Source organism: Erinaceus europaeus, chromosome 1 (assembly GCF_950295315.1).
Source record: "Erinaceus europaeus chromosome 1, mEriEur2.1, whole genome shotgun sequence".
NCBI classification, from domain to species: Eukaryota; Metazoa; Chordata; class Mammalia; order Eulipotyphla; family Erinaceidae; genus Erinaceus; species Erinaceus europaeus.
The window spans coordinates 121606480-121624647 of NC_080162.1; the positions used below are offsets into that span (position 1 = coordinate 121606480).

Sequence of the window (18168 nt, forward strand, 5' to 3'; positions counted from 1 at the left end):
TATATTCTAAACAGTAAGAATAACAATCTGGATAGCTTTCATTCTAAAGTAATCTACGAGAGTTGATGCATCTTGGGACATTTAGTAATTCTGACTTGACTGCCATATTTTCCAATATGATTATTTTAGTGTTAGATTTCTCACTATTATTTTAATATATAATACTCTGGTAAATTCAGTATCTTTTAAAAATATTTATTTATTTATTTTATTTTCCCTTTTGTTGCCCTTGTTGTTTAACATTGTTGTGGTTATTGATGTCGTTGTTATTGGATAGGACAGAGAGAAATGGAGAGAGGATGGGAAGACAGAGAGGGGAAGCGTAAGACACCAGCAGACCTGCTTCACCGCTTAGGAAGCGACTCCCCTGCTGGTGGGGATCCTGGGCCTGGAACCGGGATCCTTTACCGGTCCTTGTGCTTTGAGCCACCTGTGCTTAACCCACTGCGCCAACGCCCGATTCCCAAATTCAGTATCTTTTAAAAAAATATTTATTTATTTATTCCCTTTTGTTGCCCTTGTTGTTTTATCATTGTAGTTATTATTGTTGTTATTGATGTCATTGTTAGATAGGACAGAGAGAAATGGAGAGAGGAGGGGAAGACAGAGAGGAGGAAAGAAAGACACCTGCAGACCTGTTTCACCGCCCATGAAGCGACTACCCTGCATGTGGGGAGCTGGGGGCTGTAACCCGGATCCTTTACTGGTCCTTGTGCTTTGTGCCACCTGCGCTTAACTCACTGCACTACCACCCTACTCCCAATTCAGTTTCTTTTGTGAGGCCAAGCAGTGGCACACCTGGTTGAGTACACATATTATAGTGTGCAAAGACCTGGGGCTCATGCCCTTGATCCCCACCTGCATCAGAGCTGGCTGCAGGTTTTTCTTTTTCTCTCTCATCCTACCCCCCTTCCCTTTCAATTCCTCTGTCTCTATCCAAATAAATAAATAAAATTTGAAAAAATTTAGTCTCAATTGAACTCCTGGGCATGGTGGAACTCTACAGATACTATGTTCCTTTTATATTCTAATCAAAATTCTTATTGTCCATCAGACTATTTTTGGTTTCAAGTTAGAGAAACAAAGTAGAGCTAATTTACCTAAAGAAGAAAAGTACATCTTAAAGACAGTGAAGAAATTGTGATTGACTGACCTGATTCACACACACTCTCACTGAAAGTGATGTAGCTTGTAAAGCTGAATTTTCTTCCTCCACATGGTGACCGTGAAGAGTGGATCCAGCAATGAAGCAGAGTGAGCAGATAGTTTCACATATGTGACAATACATATCCCTCAGACTCCATGTTAAAAATTGACAAGTCAATAAGAAATAACTTACTTTTTAGCCCTTATAGACATTGCTGCTATAATACTGGCTCTTTCTTCTTCCACCATTTTAAATTAATTGATTGATTTAAATTTTTTGATTAGTGACTTAATAATGATCAACAAGATTATGTGCTAAGAGGGGTACAATTCCAACACCAGAGTTCTGTATCCCATCCCCTCCACCGAAAGGTCCCCTGTTCTATTATTTATTTATTTATTTATTTATTTATTTATTTATTTATTCATTTATGAATAAATAACATTGACAAAAGGAAACATTGACAAAACCATAGGATAAGAGGGGAACAACTTCACACAATTCCCACCACCAGATTTCCATATCCCATCCCCTCCCCTGATAGCTTTCCTATTCTTTAACCCTCTGGGAGTATGGACCCAAGGTTGTTGTGGGATACAGAAGGTGGAAGGTCTGGCTTCTGTAATTGCTTCCCCACTGAACATGGGCGTTGACAGGTCAATCCATATTCCCAACCTGCTTTTCTCTTTCCCTAGTAGGGTTGGGCTCTGGGGAAATGGAGCTCCAGGACACACTAGTGGGGTTGTCTGTCCAGGGAAGTCTGATTGGCATCATGCTAGCATCTGGAACCTGGTGGCTGAAAAGAGAGTTAACATACGAAGCCAAACAAATTGTTAAACAATGATGAACCTAAAGGCTGGAATAGTGCAGATGAAGAGTTCTCCGTTTTGTAGATAGCTAGTAGGCATATTTTAGTTAAATTTCAAAGGGCCTGTAGCTATCCTAGTTTTTTTTTTTTTTTTTTTTTTTTTGCCTGAGCCTGAAATCTGATATGCAGCTGGATCCAAGTTATTGTCTAGCAATAACTTGGATCCAGCTGGAAAAGAACAGAAAGTTGGATCAGGGAAGAGAATAGCTCCCTAATATGGGGAAGAGGTATAAATATTGTTAACTGTAAACCCCATCGTTTCATGTGATCTGGGGCCCATATTCAGCTTAGAAGCCTGTGTGTCCTCTGCATCCCTATAGATCTGAGTTCACATTCTGTGGTCATGATAGGAATGCTCCACATTGCCCCAATATCGATCCATCTTCCTCAGGTGTAGTATAGAGTATGTTGTCCATCTCCCTTTAGTAGATGGAAGGTTCTCTACCATTGTTGTTCCAAGTTTAGGCCAAGGTCCTATGGTAGAGGCCCACAAAGGGGTCTATTTTGTTGTTCCTGATAGAGATGACTCGTAACAATGAAAGATCCCCTATTCTTTATTCCTCTGGGAGTATACGCCAAAGATATTTATGAAATGCAGAAGGTGGGAGGTCTGGCTTCTTTAGTTGTGTCTCTGCAGGACAGAGGTGTTGACAGATTGATCCATACTTCCAGACTGTTTCTTCCACTAAATTTTAAACTTTATTTTACTATTTCATTAGTGATTTACTAATGATTGACAAGATTGTTGGATAAGAGCAATACAATTCCATATATTTCTCATATAACTCTCCCAGAGTTAAATATACCCCCTCCATTGGAAGGGCCTCTAGTCTTTATCCCTCTGGAAGTATAGACCTTTATGGGGAGCAGAAGGTGGAAGGTCTGGTTTCTGTAATTGCTTCTCCACTGGACATGGACATTAATAGGTTGATCCATATTCCCAGCCTGTTTTTATCTTTCCCTAGTGGGATAGGGCTCTAGGGAGGTAGGGTTCCAGGACACATTGGTGAAGTCGTCTGCCCAGGGAAGTCAGGTGTTTCATGGTAGCATCTGCCACTTGGTAGCTGAAAAGCATTAAGATATAAAGCAGAACAATTTTGTTTTTAATAATCAGGAACTTAAAGGTAAGAGTATAGCATGAGCTTTGGAGTCTTCATGTTGGAAGAAACCTGAAAGTCTATTTTAAGTGTATTCTGATGGGCCTGTGACTTTACTAATTTTTCCCTGGGCCAGACAGATAAGAAGCAGGTAGGTAAACGTATTGTCTGGGATGATTGTATCAGAGTTGGGAAAGCTGGATCACTAATTCTTAAGAGAATTTCTAGTGTCTGCAGTATCTTCCCATATCCTTCACTTGCTCTATATGCTAGATATCCCCTTGGATCATCACCAATGTTTCCTTTCTCTCTCTCTTTTTTTTTTTTTTTTTTTTTTTTTTTTTTACTTTTCCAGTCTGTCAAAAACTGCCAATGCCGATTACATTTCAAGTAGTTATGGTGGGGTATTGCTGAAAGTTTTCAAATAGCAATAATTGTGCTGCGGGTAAACCTCATTGGCTATAATACGGCCACTGTGCAAAGCTTGCAAATAACATCTTTTTTATGCTTATTTATTTATTCCCTTTTGTTGTCCTTGTTGTTGTTACTGATGTCGTCCTTGCTGGATAGGACAGAGAGAAATGGAGAGAGGAGGGGAAGACAGAGAGGGGGAGAGAAAGATAGACACCTGCAGATCTGCTTCACCGCTTGTGAAGCAACTCCCCTGCAGGTGGGGAGCTGGAGGCTCGAACCGGGATCCTTTCACTGGTCCTTGCACTTTGCACTATGGGTGCTTAACCCACTGCGCTACCGCCCAACTCTCGCAAATAACATCCTAACATCAGTTCTATTGCTTTGTTCTTGGTGATGAGTCTTTATTTTTAAAAATTAATTAACTAGTCAAAGATGTATTTATGCATTTTACTGAGAGACCAGAGCACTGATCATCTCTGGTTTATGGTAGTCTTAATGATTGAACCTCAGGTCTCTGGGGCATCAGGCATTCAATTTTGGTGTGCTACTACTTCTCTATCTCTCTAGCTGCTGATGTGTTTTGTCTGAAACCATGATCTTTCTTGGCCATAAGTATGTGTCAGAATTTAGTCAATTTGGTTCTGTGAAGAGAACATAATCCAAAGGGATCAGGTTATCATGCATCAGGAAGAGGGCACATATTACCATATGCAATTACTAGGCCCAAGACTCTAATCCTCTCCTGGAAGGGGAAAACTTTATGAGTGGTAAGCCATGTTACAAGTATCTCTGGTTCTGCCCCTCTGTCTCCCCTTCTCTTTAAATTTCTCTCTGCTTTACCCAAAAACAAAAAAATGTGCATATATAACATAAAGATTATGCAAAAAGATTGTCATGGTCATGCCTGAGGCTCCAAAGTCCCAGGTTCAATTCCCTGTACCACCATAAGCTTGGTTAAAAAAAATAAAAGTGCTCCAGGAGTAGTGATAGATTTGTTGTACAGTAGTAACCCTAGTCACAAATAAAATAAAATAAAATAAGAAAGTAAAATAAAGTAATACAATAACATAACCTAAATCTCCTAAACCTGTACACCTGTGAATGAGGAGGGTCATAATGCATAAGGCATAATACTTATCAACCATAAAGATACATAAAGAAGAGCTACCCCCAGATCCCCCGAAGAATAAGTCAGCAATATAGATAGAAAACAAACACACACATACACACACACACACACGCACACACACCATTAATGACTTTGCTCAGTTGCCTCAGTAAATAAGCAACGCCAGGAATTATACCCCTGTTGACATAAGTTTGTAAATCAATATTAAATTATTAATGAAATAAAAAAATAAAAACTCTACGACGAAGTTGAAAAAAAAGTTTGCTCTAACCTCCCGTCAAATATAGATAACATATCAAATCTCCATACTAAGACCTGATTTTGGGATTATTCCTGTTCAAGTCCTTCCTGGGTAGAAGCCTTCCCTTTTTTAATCTAAAATTATTAGTTTTCAGTTAATAATGTCATTTTCACTATTGCCTGCACAGAGAGCATACTCTAGATCGTGACCCTCTCTACATGATCTTCTACTGCTGCTTTGTAAAAACTCAAAGTTGTATGAGCCAAACAAAAATGATTCAAAGCATCCTTTCTTTAGGCCATAATCCAAGACTGAAGTCTTTTATTATTGTTGATCTTTCCAAAAGTGTATAAACAAACACCTGGAAAAGTGTTGGATTTATAGAGTAGGTCTTACATTCAATTCCTCAGGAAACAGCTCTTAGGATGAAGACAACATTCTTCTTTTCCAGATGGTTTAGTTGGTGGATACTTTTAGGAAAAGCCACTGAAGATAGTAGGGGGAGAAGAAATAAGTAAAGAGAAAAATTTAGCTAAAATGCAACTACTCTTCAGAGGCTGTAGAAACTGAGTAGACCTACTTAATTGCCCCTAAATTTAGACAGAGCTACCATGCTTATTGCCTGCTTTGTTTTTAAATAGCTGGATGATAACTATCCTGGAGTAGGAGCAGAAAAGATCAAGCCTATGCCAAAGCTGTTCAATTTGGTCAAGAGAAATTCCTGGGGAGTGACTCCATTTTACACTGTTAATTATTATTATTATTATATTATTATTACATCATCTGATAATATCCATAGCTGGGTAATAAATATCTCTGCCCTAAAGCAGAGACGCAGCTGTACCTTCTACTATACTATGCTTTAAAAAGTGTAGCTTCTCAGATATTTAGAGTTTTTTTAGTCAATAAACCACAGGTATGTTTTTAGAAATATGTGTCAACAACTATACTATAAATCATTAACCCTCACTCTTGTAATATAATTTTTTTTAAAAATGGGGAAATATATATCTTAACAATAGCACAAGTTATTAATATATAGTTTATATTTTTATGTTTTGGTAAAGCTTGTTCCAATAAGTGGCAAAGTCAACTTCCTACATGAAAAAGTAATTCCCTTAATAATCTTCTTCTATGGCTACTTTTCAGGGATAATTTCCCCCTATTAAACAGTAGATCTTCTCCTTGTACTTTCCTTTAGAATGGCTCTCTACATTTCTATACAATGGCTTCCATATCACTTGAAAGTCCCCAAGTGCAAGGTTAATTTCATGTTTACCTAAACTGCTTGTCAGTCAAAATCTTCTGTACTTTTTTCAAAAGGTTATAGCACCAATCTCTTCAAATGATAGCAGCTTTAGTTCTTCTTAATCAACAGTAAAAATGTAATTTTATAGTCAAGACTTGGAACAAATTTCAGAGGCTGGTCTAATATTCTTAGCTACATGTCAATGAAAATTTGAGGTGAATGTCCCCAATCCTACTCTGTAAAATCTTGTGACCAAGATAGAAATGTGTAAACAAAGATAACCTGGAAGTGAAACAAATGATATCTTGGTATGTCACAGAAAAATCTTTTGTGGAGCAAGTCAACATATCAATTCCTTTTCACTTTAATTCAGAAAGAAATTAAGAGTTTCCTTTTCAAGATAAGGTACCTTTATAAGCATATATAATAACCACTTTATTGAGGAAATATTGATTTATACAACTATTCTTGTCACAGGGGTAGAGTTTCACATCTCCCCAGGATAGATGTCAACACATGCCATCTTTAACCTCGAGGCACTGGGCTCCTCCCAAATCCTTTCAATCCCCCCACCTCCTCTCTTCCTAGTTCTAAGATCTGATAAAATAGATCACAGTTTATTAATATCTCACCTTATATATTTTCCTTGTTTTATTTCTTAAATCTGACCTGAGAATGAGATAACTCATTATTTACCACTTCTCTTCAGGCTTATTTCACTTAAAATGGTTACATCCAGTCCCATTCATGTTATAGCAAGGAAAAGTCTTATAATTTCTCATAGCCAAGTAGTGTTTTATAGTTCATCTGTTCAAACTAACTTCCTTAACCATTCAACTTTTCTTAGGCATTTGAGTTAGATAAACTTTACCTAAGGAGAACTTGATAATAGAGTCAATAAACATTATTAGAGTTGCTGGGAAATTGTGCAGATGCAGTCACATCTGCCATGTTGTCCCCTCAGGCTATTGCTAGTTCCCGAGAGAGTTGGGACATTCTGGGAGCACCTGTTCCTCCATGTTGTGCCCTCAGGGCACTGTCAATTCCCCGCCAATAGTTGGAGTGCTTTGGTTACTCCTCCCCCTTCCCATTCCCACCAAAGTTATTATCCTACCCTGGAGTGCTATGGTTACTCCTCCCCCTTCTCTCAGGAGAGCTATTCCCATAAAAGCCCTTCTTCTTCCGCCCCTCACTCTCTTGCCTGCTTTTCACCTCGCTGACATCAGGGTGCAGGGCATAGCAGGAGGCAGCCATTTTGGCTAGCTCCACATGGCCCCAATTGTTGTGTTCTTACCCCAACCTTGAGGTCCCTGCGGGAATAAAGGATTGTGTACCCTTTCTGCTCCAAACCTCCTTTTTCTGCGTCCCGTTGCTGCCAACACCACAGCAAGCGACATAGAGTGATCTTTACTCATCACTCACAAAACATTTCTTTTGGGAACCACTGTGTTCTTTTAGTGAAACTTTTTTTTTTTTTTAACTTTTGATGTAATTGCTGTTCACATTCATTGTAAAAATAATACAGAGAGCTCACTTATCTAGTGAGAGACCCTTGAGTTGTACCTCAACACCTTTTGGGAGCTCCTCAGATGGTGAAACAGTGTTATTAGCCTCTTCCTTGGTCTCTGCAGTTGTTGATCACTCTTTATTTAAAATTTAAAAAGAATGAAAATGTTTCCTCAAGACTGGTGTGTTTGTTTCCTTAGTATTAAAGGGAAATCACAAATTATCTCAACAAAGAACTGAGGAAAGAACATGATTTTTAGGTACTTTAAACTTTCATTTGGGAAAATTTAGAACATGCACATGTTAGAATGAGAGAGAGAGAGGAAGAAAGGAAGAAATAAACAGAGTTGATACTCACATGATGATATCTGGACAGAGAGAGAGCCCAAGCTCTCACAGATTCTAGGTTTTAAAACTCAAGGCCCTCCTCCACCTTTCCAAGCCACACCTGTAAGCACTCCTATTTTCTGGACAATACCTTGTCCCTCAACAGGTAGAACTGGGTATACATGAGACCTTTATGTTGCAATAACAACTATAATAATACAAAGAGATGTCATACTCTTTATATAGTTTAACTAATTCCTATAATGTTATCAACTTGCACACTATAGACTATTGTAAAAATGCGATAATTGACATTGATATTATACCAATCTTAACTGAAATTTCCATGGCTAACATCTCCCCCCACCCCGTGTGTGTGTGTGTGTGTGTGTGTGTGTGTGTGTGTGACTAGGATGCTTATGTCACAGTGACAGAAACTAAATTTAGAAATTAGAATAAATGGTACATATATGGTTTTTTTCTTTTGGGGTGTTTCCCCATACTGTGATAACTTTTTCAGATAATAGGGAGATAGATAGGTAGATAGACAGACAGACAGATAGACAGATAGATAGGTGATAGATAGATGAGAGATAGATAGATAGAGAGACAGACAGATAAACACACCATAGCACTGAAGCTTCTGATAGTGTGGTAGGGACCTTATTCAAACCTGGGGTGAGTGTATGTCAAAGCAGGCACACAATTCAGGTGAGTTACCTTGCTGGATCTGAACCAATATCACTTCTTGCCATGTTGAGTGACGTTTGTGAGAGGAAGAAAAGAATTAAAGATTCTCAGGTTTTTTTTTTCTGCCTCCAAGGTTATCGCTGGGGCTCAGTGAGTGCACTGCCAAATCCACTGCTCCTCTGATATATATATATATATATATATATATATATATATATATACATATATATATATATATATATATATAAATTTTTTTTTTTTGTGAGGAGAAAGGGGTAAGAAAGAGAGCAATTTCAACAAACTGTTTGGCTTTGTATGTTAACTCTCTTTTCAATCACCAGGTTCCAGATGCCACCAGGATGCTGGCTAGGCTTCCCTGGATTGAAGACCCCACCAATGTGTCCTGGAGCTCAGCTTCCCCAGAGACACACCTTACTAGGGAAAGAGAGAGGCAGACTGGGAGTATGGACCGACCAGCCAACGCCCATGTTCAGCGGGGAAGCAATTACAGAAGCCAGACCCTCTACCTTCTGCAACCCTCAACGACCCTGGGTCCATGCTCCCAGAGGGCTAGAGAATGGGAAGGCTATCATGGGAGAGGGTGGGTTATGGGGATTGGGTTATGGGGATTGGGTTATGGGGATTGGGTGGTGGGAATTGTGTGGAGTTGTACCCCTCCTACCTTATGCTTTTGTTCACTAATCCTTTCTTAAATAAAAAATTAAAAAAAAAAAAAAGAAAGAGAGCAATTGAGAGAGGAGGGGGAGATAGGGCGAGAGAAAGATAGATACCTACAGGTGGGAGAGGTATGAAAATTTAATCCTATTGATTTATATTCTCATAAATCACTATTAATATGGCATCTCAGGGGAGAGTAGATTTAATATTTCAAGCTCTCTAACTGCCTATACCATAGCCCTAAGCACAAATATTTGCTTTAAGCTAAACAATTAATATATTAGATCTGAAATATGATCAGACTCTGATAATAAGATTAAATTATTCAAGGAGCTCCAAAAATGTTCTGGCAAATTCTGACTCTTTAAACATCTAAGTCAACTACAACTTTAAGCCAGACATATGAAGACCATTTGGTCCTGTAAGTATCTAAAATACAAAAAGGTTCAGATACCACTAAAATGTTACAAAGCATAATGAAATCAAGTATATTAATATAGATACTAACCCTCGGATTATCATAGAAAACAAGTCCCTCAACTAACCTGGTTATAATAATAATAATTAATTCTTGATATTCTAAACTCTTTCCAAGATTACAAGCACCCCCTTGCATTCTCTTTAAGACCCTCATTTCTCCTAGTCCTGGTACCTCTGGAATCATGCCCATACTTATTGATACTTCTTTTCTATGTTTTTTTTTTTTTTTTTTGCTTTACCAGAGCACTGTTCAGCTCTGGCTTATGGTGGTGCAGGGGATTGAACATAGGGCTTTGGAGCCTCAGGCATGATAGTCTGTTTGCATAACCATTATGCTATCTACCCTCTGCCCTTTTCTATAATTATTTATCACCATACCACCTTTGTCAACTTCAGCCAAATCACTACTGGTGCTGCCACCCTGCATCAAGCTGCTGCTGAATTCTTACTGTGGACTGTAACTGGAGATAGTCAAGCCTGAGAAGTCAACTTCACAACTCTTCAAATCTGGTGAAATCTTTCCTAACACATGGGACTACTACATCCACATCATTTAACTAAGTAACAGATACCAGATATAAGCTAGGGTTTAGGGTACTGGGTACAAATGTACATATATCTACAAGCAAGGGGCAATTATATAATTCAAAATTAAAGTTCTCACTTATAGCTGAAATGCCTTAAGAAGATGTCATAAATTCTCTAATCAATTGGATTTAAATCATATTATCTGGACAGCCTAGCAGAAAGGCTCAAAGAAGACCGACCCCAAAAACCTAATTCTAGTTGGGCTCAACAAATGACAATACTAAAGCAATTGGGAGAATGTTTAAGGTCATCAGATAAAGAGAGGACTACAAAAGTTGGGTAAGGGCAAGAGACAGTCCCACTTAATGGTTCTTTTGGTCAATAGCACACCACCTCATCATCTGGGGCTCTAGTTAGGAAATCTTTGGACTCCCACCCAAGTATAATGAGCCTTGACCTCTGATGGATTCCTCTCTTCATCACCACTTACAACAGGAGCATCATCATAAGCCCTCTTGTGGGCTCTCCCAAGACCTAGCTCTCACCATAAATCAGTGATGGTAGGGATAGCCCCAGTCTCTGAAGGGAGTTTGGGGTATCCTGCCCTGCCACTCGAAGAAGACTGGTCCTAAAATGAGTGCAGCGTGCAGTATCTCCAGATGTGACCATGTGCTGCAAGCTCAGACCAATGGGGACTCAGAGGTTACACAGGCTCTGGTGCTAAATATATATATATATACATACATATATATATATATATATATATATATATATATATATATATATATATATATATATATATATGTATGTATATTGGCCTTGGGTCAGGTGGATGGCAGTAATATTTAATGGTATCTACAGATTTTTTTTCAACAATGGGAACTACTCATTGCCCTAATCCAACTTTCTAACCCCTTTCTCTACTCTGACACCATTTTCTAAGACAATATTTTTATCCAACTTCAGGCTAGCTATAAAACTCAAGTGAAACTATCATGGTTGTGTTGTCACCAGGAACATGCCTAAGATGGACTAGAAAGTAGGTCTGCAGGTGTTTACCTTTCTCTAGAAGTAGGTCTGCAGGTGTTTACCTTTCTCTTCCCCTCTCTGTCTCCCCCCCCCTCTAAATTTCTCTCTGTCCTATCCAACAACGATGACATCAATAACAACAACAAGAACTACAACAACAATAAAAATCAACAAGGGCAATGAAAAGAAATAAATAAAAGAATCATGAAAAAAAAAGAAGAGAAATCTTAAGTCATTTAAACAATGACAATCCATATAAATGATTATTAATGATAACTGGAGCTGAATTGATGAAGGGTAAACTAGCAAGGATTAAACAAAACCAAAAAGACCATAGACTCAACAGAATGCAGCCACTTATTCTAAAACTCAGAGGAACGATGATAAAGGATCTCCTTCTTTACCCAACAGACTGGGATTAATATCTTTTTGCATTCTGTCATGTCTATATTATTTACAATTATAACTGATAATTACTTATATTGAATTGTGACTGCTTATGTTAAGTGAAATAAGTCAGAAACAGGATGAATATGGGATGACCTCACTCTCAGGCAAAAGTTGAAAAACAAGATCAGAAGAGCAAACACAAGTAGAACCTGAACTAGAATTAGTGTATTGCAACAAAGTAAAAGTCTCTGGGGAGGGGGAGAGAATACAGATCCAAAAAGGATGACAGAGGACCTAGTGGGGGTTGTATTGTCATATGGAAAATTGGGAAATGTTATGCATGTACAACTTACTGTGTTTACTGATGAATGTAAAGCATTAATTCCTCAATAAAGAAATAAAAAAAATAAATCATGGCTCCTTAAAAAAAATAAAATCCTTGCCCACTCTGCTATCTCATCACATAGGAGTTGTCCTTTAATCACCCTGTGTTCTATTATTGTTAATATGCCTGGGGTAATGATTATGACAGTAGTCCTTTTTTCACAAAAATATAGTGAAGATCATTCATGTTGATAACATACAGTGTCTTGAGAAGCCCGGGGGTTGATCCCCTACTCTCCACTTGCAGGGGTTTCACTAGCAGTACAGTGGGTCTGCAGGTCTCTCTCTGTTTCTTTCCTGTCTTTACCTCCATTTCCACACTAAATTTTTCTCTGTCTTATCTTAAAAAAATCATATTCTGGTTGGCTCATCATTTTATATTATGAAAATAGCTGTATTAGAAATCTCAGAGTTTAACTAACAAATAAACTGAGGGGCACAGACTTTATTTTAGAAGAACAAATTAGAGAATGGTAAACAATTTTCATCAAGGAAGAATGTTGAAGTTTTCTGATCCCAGATTTCTTGATATTTGTTGTTAGAATTTCTATTGTCTTTCTCTACAGCCTCTATGTTTACAAAACATGTCTGGGTGATTGTTAACAGGTGCCCAGTAAGTAAGGCTTCAGGCACTTTTTTCTGTCACAACTTCCTCCTCCTTCAGGCAGAGATCTGGAGAAGTGTCAAGAGTTGCAATTGGCATCCCACAAACCTTGAGATTATGCAAAATGTATATCTGTAACTCAGACTTCTGGTTCCTTCCCTGAAGGATTTGGGGCTTGTGCACAATAGACTGACCTGAATAGTTCTTGAGGCATCAGATAATTTCACCTGAGTAAAAACATTCAGACAAAGACTATTGTAATCAAAGTTTAACACATTCTTGATGTGTCTCATGCCTTGAAAATACTTTGTGCTTTGACTATTGCCCCTGAATTGTGTTTTTACCTAAAAGCATCTTTGGTCTTCATGTTCCTTTTGATGTGGTATGAAAAAAAAAAAAGGAATAAATAGTCACTGAACAAAAGACATTTCTTTTTTAGAAAATGTATTTATTGGGGAATTAATGTTTTACATTCTACAGCAAATACAATAGTTTGTACATGCATAACATTTCCCAATTTTCCATATGAATATACAACCCCCACTAGGTCCTCTGTTATCCTTTTTGCACCTGTATTCTCCCCTTCATCCACCCCAGAGTCTTTTACTTTGGTGCAATACGCCAGTTCCAGTTCAGGTTCTACTTGTGTTTGCTCTTCTGATCTTCTTTTTCAGCTTTTTCCAGAGAATGAGAGCATCCTATATTCATCCTTCTGTTTCTGACTTATTTCACTTAACATTAATTTTTCAAGGTCCATCCAAGATTGGCTGAAAACGGTGAAGTCACCATTTTTTATAGCTGAGTAGTATTCCATTGTGTCTATAGACCACAACTTGGTCAGCCACTCATCTGTTGTTGGACACCTGGGTTGCTTCCAGGTTTTGGCTATTACAAATTATGCTGCTAAGAACATATGTGTACACAGATCTTTTTGGATGGGTGTGTTGGTTTCCTTAGGATATATCCCCAGGAGAGGAATTATAGGATCATAGGGTAGGTCCATTTCTAGCCTTCTGAGAGTTCTTCAGACTGTTCTCCACAGGGGTTGGACCAATTGACATTCCCACCAGCAGTGCAGGAGGGTTTCTTTGACCCCACAACCTCTCCAGCATTTGTTACTGTTACCTTTTCTGATGTATGGAATACTCACAGGAGTGAAGTATCTCGTTGTTGTCTTTATTTGCATTTCTCTGACAAAGACTTGGAGCATTATTTCCTTTTTTTTCTTAAAATATTTTGTTTTATTACTTATTTATTTATTTTTATTAATTTATTTTTTATAAAAAGGAAACATTGACAAAACCATAGGATAAGAGGGGTATAACTCTATACAATTCCCACCACCAGAACTCCATATCCCCTCCCCTCACCTGATAGCTTTCCTATTCTTTAACCCTCTGGGAATATGGACTCAAGGTCATTGTGGGATGCAGAAGTTTGAAGATCTGGCTTCTGGAATTGTTTCTTTGCTGAACATGGTTGTTGACTGGTCAATCCATATTCCCAGCCTGCTTTCTCCTTCCCTCGTAGGGTGGGGCTCTGGAGAAGCAGAGCTCCAGGACACACTAGTGGGATTGTCTGTCCAGGGGAGTCTGGTTGGCATCATGCTAGCATCTGGAGCCTGGTGGCTGAAAAGAGAGTTAACATACAAAGCCAAACAAATTGTTAAATGATGATGAACCTAAAGGCTGCAATAGTGCAGATGAAGAGGTGGGGAATCCTCCATTTCATAGATAAGATAGCTAGTATCATATTTTAGTTAAATTACAAAGGGCCTGTTGCTATCCTAGCTTTTTCTTTTTTCTTTTTCTTCTTTCTTTCTCGTTTTCCCCCTGAAGCTGAAATCTGATATGCCTGTGGATCCAAGTTATTGTCTGGAGAGATGATGTCATGGATGGGAAAAGGACCAGAAAGCTGGATCAGGGAAGAGAGTAGCCCCCTAATATAGGACAGAGGTAGAAATATTGTTGACTCTAAACACCATCTATTTGATGTGTGTGATCTGGGGCCCATATTCAGCTTAGGAGCCTGTTTGCCCTCTGCATCCCTGTAAATCTGAGCTCATGTTCTGTGGTCATGAATAGGGATATTCCAAGCTGCTCCAATATTGACCCATCTTCCTCAGGTGTAGCATAGAGTATGTTGTCTATCGACCCTTTGGAGGATGGAACATTCTTTACCTTTGTTGATCTAAGTTGAGGGCAAGGTCCTATGGGTGGCCCATAAGGTGGTCTATTTTTTTTTGTTCCTGATAGAGATGACTAGTAACAATGGAGAGAGGGATTTATTTGAGGTCTAGGCCCATCATGTCTGTTATAGAATCTCAGGAATCCCCAAATAGGGCTCCAGCTGATAGGATGGCCTGATAGTGACTAAAGAACCATCATTAAAGTATGCCAGTCTCTTGCCCTTATTCAGCTTTTGCTGTACTTGTTTTGCTAAGGTTAGCTTTGGAGTGAGTGAGAGAACTGTAATAGAAAGTCGGTGAGGAGAGTATCTAAGTCTAATTAGATACTATTCATTAGGAACTTTAAACTGACACTATTGTGTACTTTTGCTTTCAAGTATATATTTTGCCCTAATTTATGGACACATATAAACATATGCTCTATCTCATGGGACCTGGTCCATATCTACGTTTTGGGACTTTGTTAAGACTTTGCCTGGAGTTAAATTAGGGAATACTATGAAAGGAAAGGTCTCACCTGAGTAATGAGGGTGAAGGGTTGACATTCCATGCCTTACGTCTCTGGACAGTCTGAAGTGAAACATGTTGAGGTGGTACTCCTTGCTTTGATTAAGTTGGTATTGACAGATGCAATATTATTTGTTATGAATTAAGAGAAGCAAGCAGGAAAGTGAGCCCCAAGCTAGAGGTTCCAGGACTGGGGGAAATATAGGCTCTATAGAGGAAGTGGGAGGTTCCTGCTGTCTTAGGGTTAAGAAGATCATAGATAGTTATCACTACAATCACATTATTTGGCAGTTGGGTTAACTTTGAAAAACCCTTTGGTAGGATGTCCTATATCATACACAACATCACCATAATTTATGTCCTTTGACATTATTTGTATATAACTGTGCCACCAGTTGCTTCTGTTCTCCTGGGTCTAGGTTTTTAAGACAGTCAACATATCAAAGACTCACCCTGTATATTAAAAAGTTTCAGTCTATGCTTTAAAAAGTTTGAAACATACAATCAATTTTCCCCTCTCATATTAAATAGTGATTTATATGAGTACAAATTAATGGGACCATTCCCACCACCAAAAGAGTATGTCCCATCCCACCCCCATCCCACCCACCCCTGCCACCCTGGGAAGCCAAACCTTCACCCTCACACTCACCCCAGGGTTTTTATTTTGGTGCCCTACTCCAGATTCAGTCAAGTTCTGCTTTTAGTTTTCCTTTCTCAACTTCTGTTTATGAGTGGGATCATCCTATACTCATCTGTATCTTTCTGACTTAGCTTACTTTAGCTCCATCCAAGGTGGGTCAGAGAGGTGTTTCATTGTTCTTAATAGCTACTCATCTGTTGTTGGGCACCTGGATTGCTTCCAGGTTTTAGCTATTATGAATTGTTCTACAGTTAACGTAGGTGTACACGTATCTTTTTGATTGAGAGTTATGGACTACTGGGGGTATATCCCCAGGAGAGGAAGTACTGGGGTCATATGGAAGGTCCATGTCTAGCCTTGTGAGAGTTCTTGGAGCATTTTTTCATGTGTTTCTAGGCCTTGTGGATCTCTTTTGTAGTGAATATTCTGTCTATGTTCTCCCCCATTTTTGGATGATGTCATTTGTTTTCTTGTGGTTGAGTTTGGAAAGCTCTTTATATACCTTAGTTATTAAATTCTTGTCTGATTTATGGCATGTAAAGATCCTCTCCCATTCTGTGAAGGGTCTCTTGGTTTGGATAGTTTTTTTCTTTTTATTTATTTATTTTTAATTTTTTATTTAAGAAAGGATTAACGAACAAAACCATAAGGTAGGAGGGGTACAACTCCACACAATTCCCACCACCCAATCTCCTTAACCCACCCCCTCCCATGATAGCTTTCCCATTCTCTAGCCCTCTGGGAGCATGGACCCAGGGTCATTGAGGGTTGCAGAAGGTAGAAGGTCTGGCTTCTGTAATTGCTTCCCCACTGAACATGGGCGTTGACTGGTCGGTCCATACTCCCAGTCTGCCTCTCTCTTTCCCTAGTAAGGTGTGTCTCTGGGGAAGCTGAGCTCCAGGACACATTGGTGTGGTCTTCAATCCAGGGAAGCCTGGCCAGCATCCTGGTGGCATCTGGAACCTGGTGATTGAAAAGAGAGTTAACATACGAAGCCAAACAATTTGTTGAGCAATCTTGGATCCCAAGCTTGGAATAGTGGAGAGGAAGTGTTAGGGAGGTACTCACTGCAAACTCTAGTGTACTTCTGCTTTCAGGTATATATTTTGCAGTAGTTTATGGATACGTGTGAACATAAGCTCTCTCTCACAGAAACTGGAGTATATCTAGGTTATGGGACTTTGTTAGAAGGTGAACCACCTGAGATGAAATTAGAGTGTACTATAAAAGGAAAGGTCTCACCCGAGTAATGAAGCTGAAGGGTTGTCATTCCACACGTGAAGTCTCTGGACACAGTCTGAGGTGAAGCAGTTGAGGTGGCAATTGTTGCGTTGGTTAGGTTGTGATCGGTGGATGCAATATTATTTGGTATGGATTGGGAGACGCATACGGGAAAGTGGGCCCTATCCAAGGGTTCCAGGACTGGGGGAAGTAGGGGCTCTATAGTGGAGATGTGAGGTTCCTGCTGTCTTAGGGTTCAAAAAGACAATTGATAATTAATGTTATCATCACATTATTTGGTAATTGGGTTAACTTTGAAAAGTCCTTTTGTTATGGTTTGCTGTACAGTATCCAGTATCTTGTATATAGCTGTGCTATTGGATGCTTCTAATCTACTTGGTCTAGGCTTTTGAGAGAGTCCACACATCAAATACACAGCCTATATATTAAAAAGCTTCAGTTTGTGTTTTGAGAAACTTTGAGACGTACAACTGATTTTCCCCCTCTCATATTAATTAACTACTGATTTATATGTCTACATTGTACTAGGAGTGTACATAAACACCATTCCCACCACCAAAAGACTGTGACCCATCCCTCCCACCCACTCCCACCCCCCACTGTCCCAGGAAGCTGCATGTCTACCCCTCACTACAGGGTTTTTACTTTGGTGCCCTACTATTTATTTATTTTTTTAAAAGGAGACATTAAAACCATAGGACAAGAGGGGTATAACTCCACACAATTCCCACCACCAGATCTCTGTATCTAATTTCCTCCCTTGATAGCTCTCCTATTTTTTATCCCTCTGGGAGTATGGACCCAGCCTGCCTCTCTCTTTCCCTAGT

The 18168-nt window shown here is 39.0% G+C and overlaps 1 non-coding gene across 1 annotated transcript; it reads right to left on the reverse strand.

Annotated features, from left to right (window-relative positions):
• Positions 1–3457: 3457 nt before the first annotated feature.
• LOC132542647 (U4 spliceosomal RNA) lies at positions 3458–3597 on the reverse strand. Its single transcript, XR_009553611.1, has one exon. It is a non-coding gene; the product is annotated as a U4 spliceosomal RNA (small nuclear RNA).
• Positions 3598–18168: the final 14571 nt, after the last annotated feature.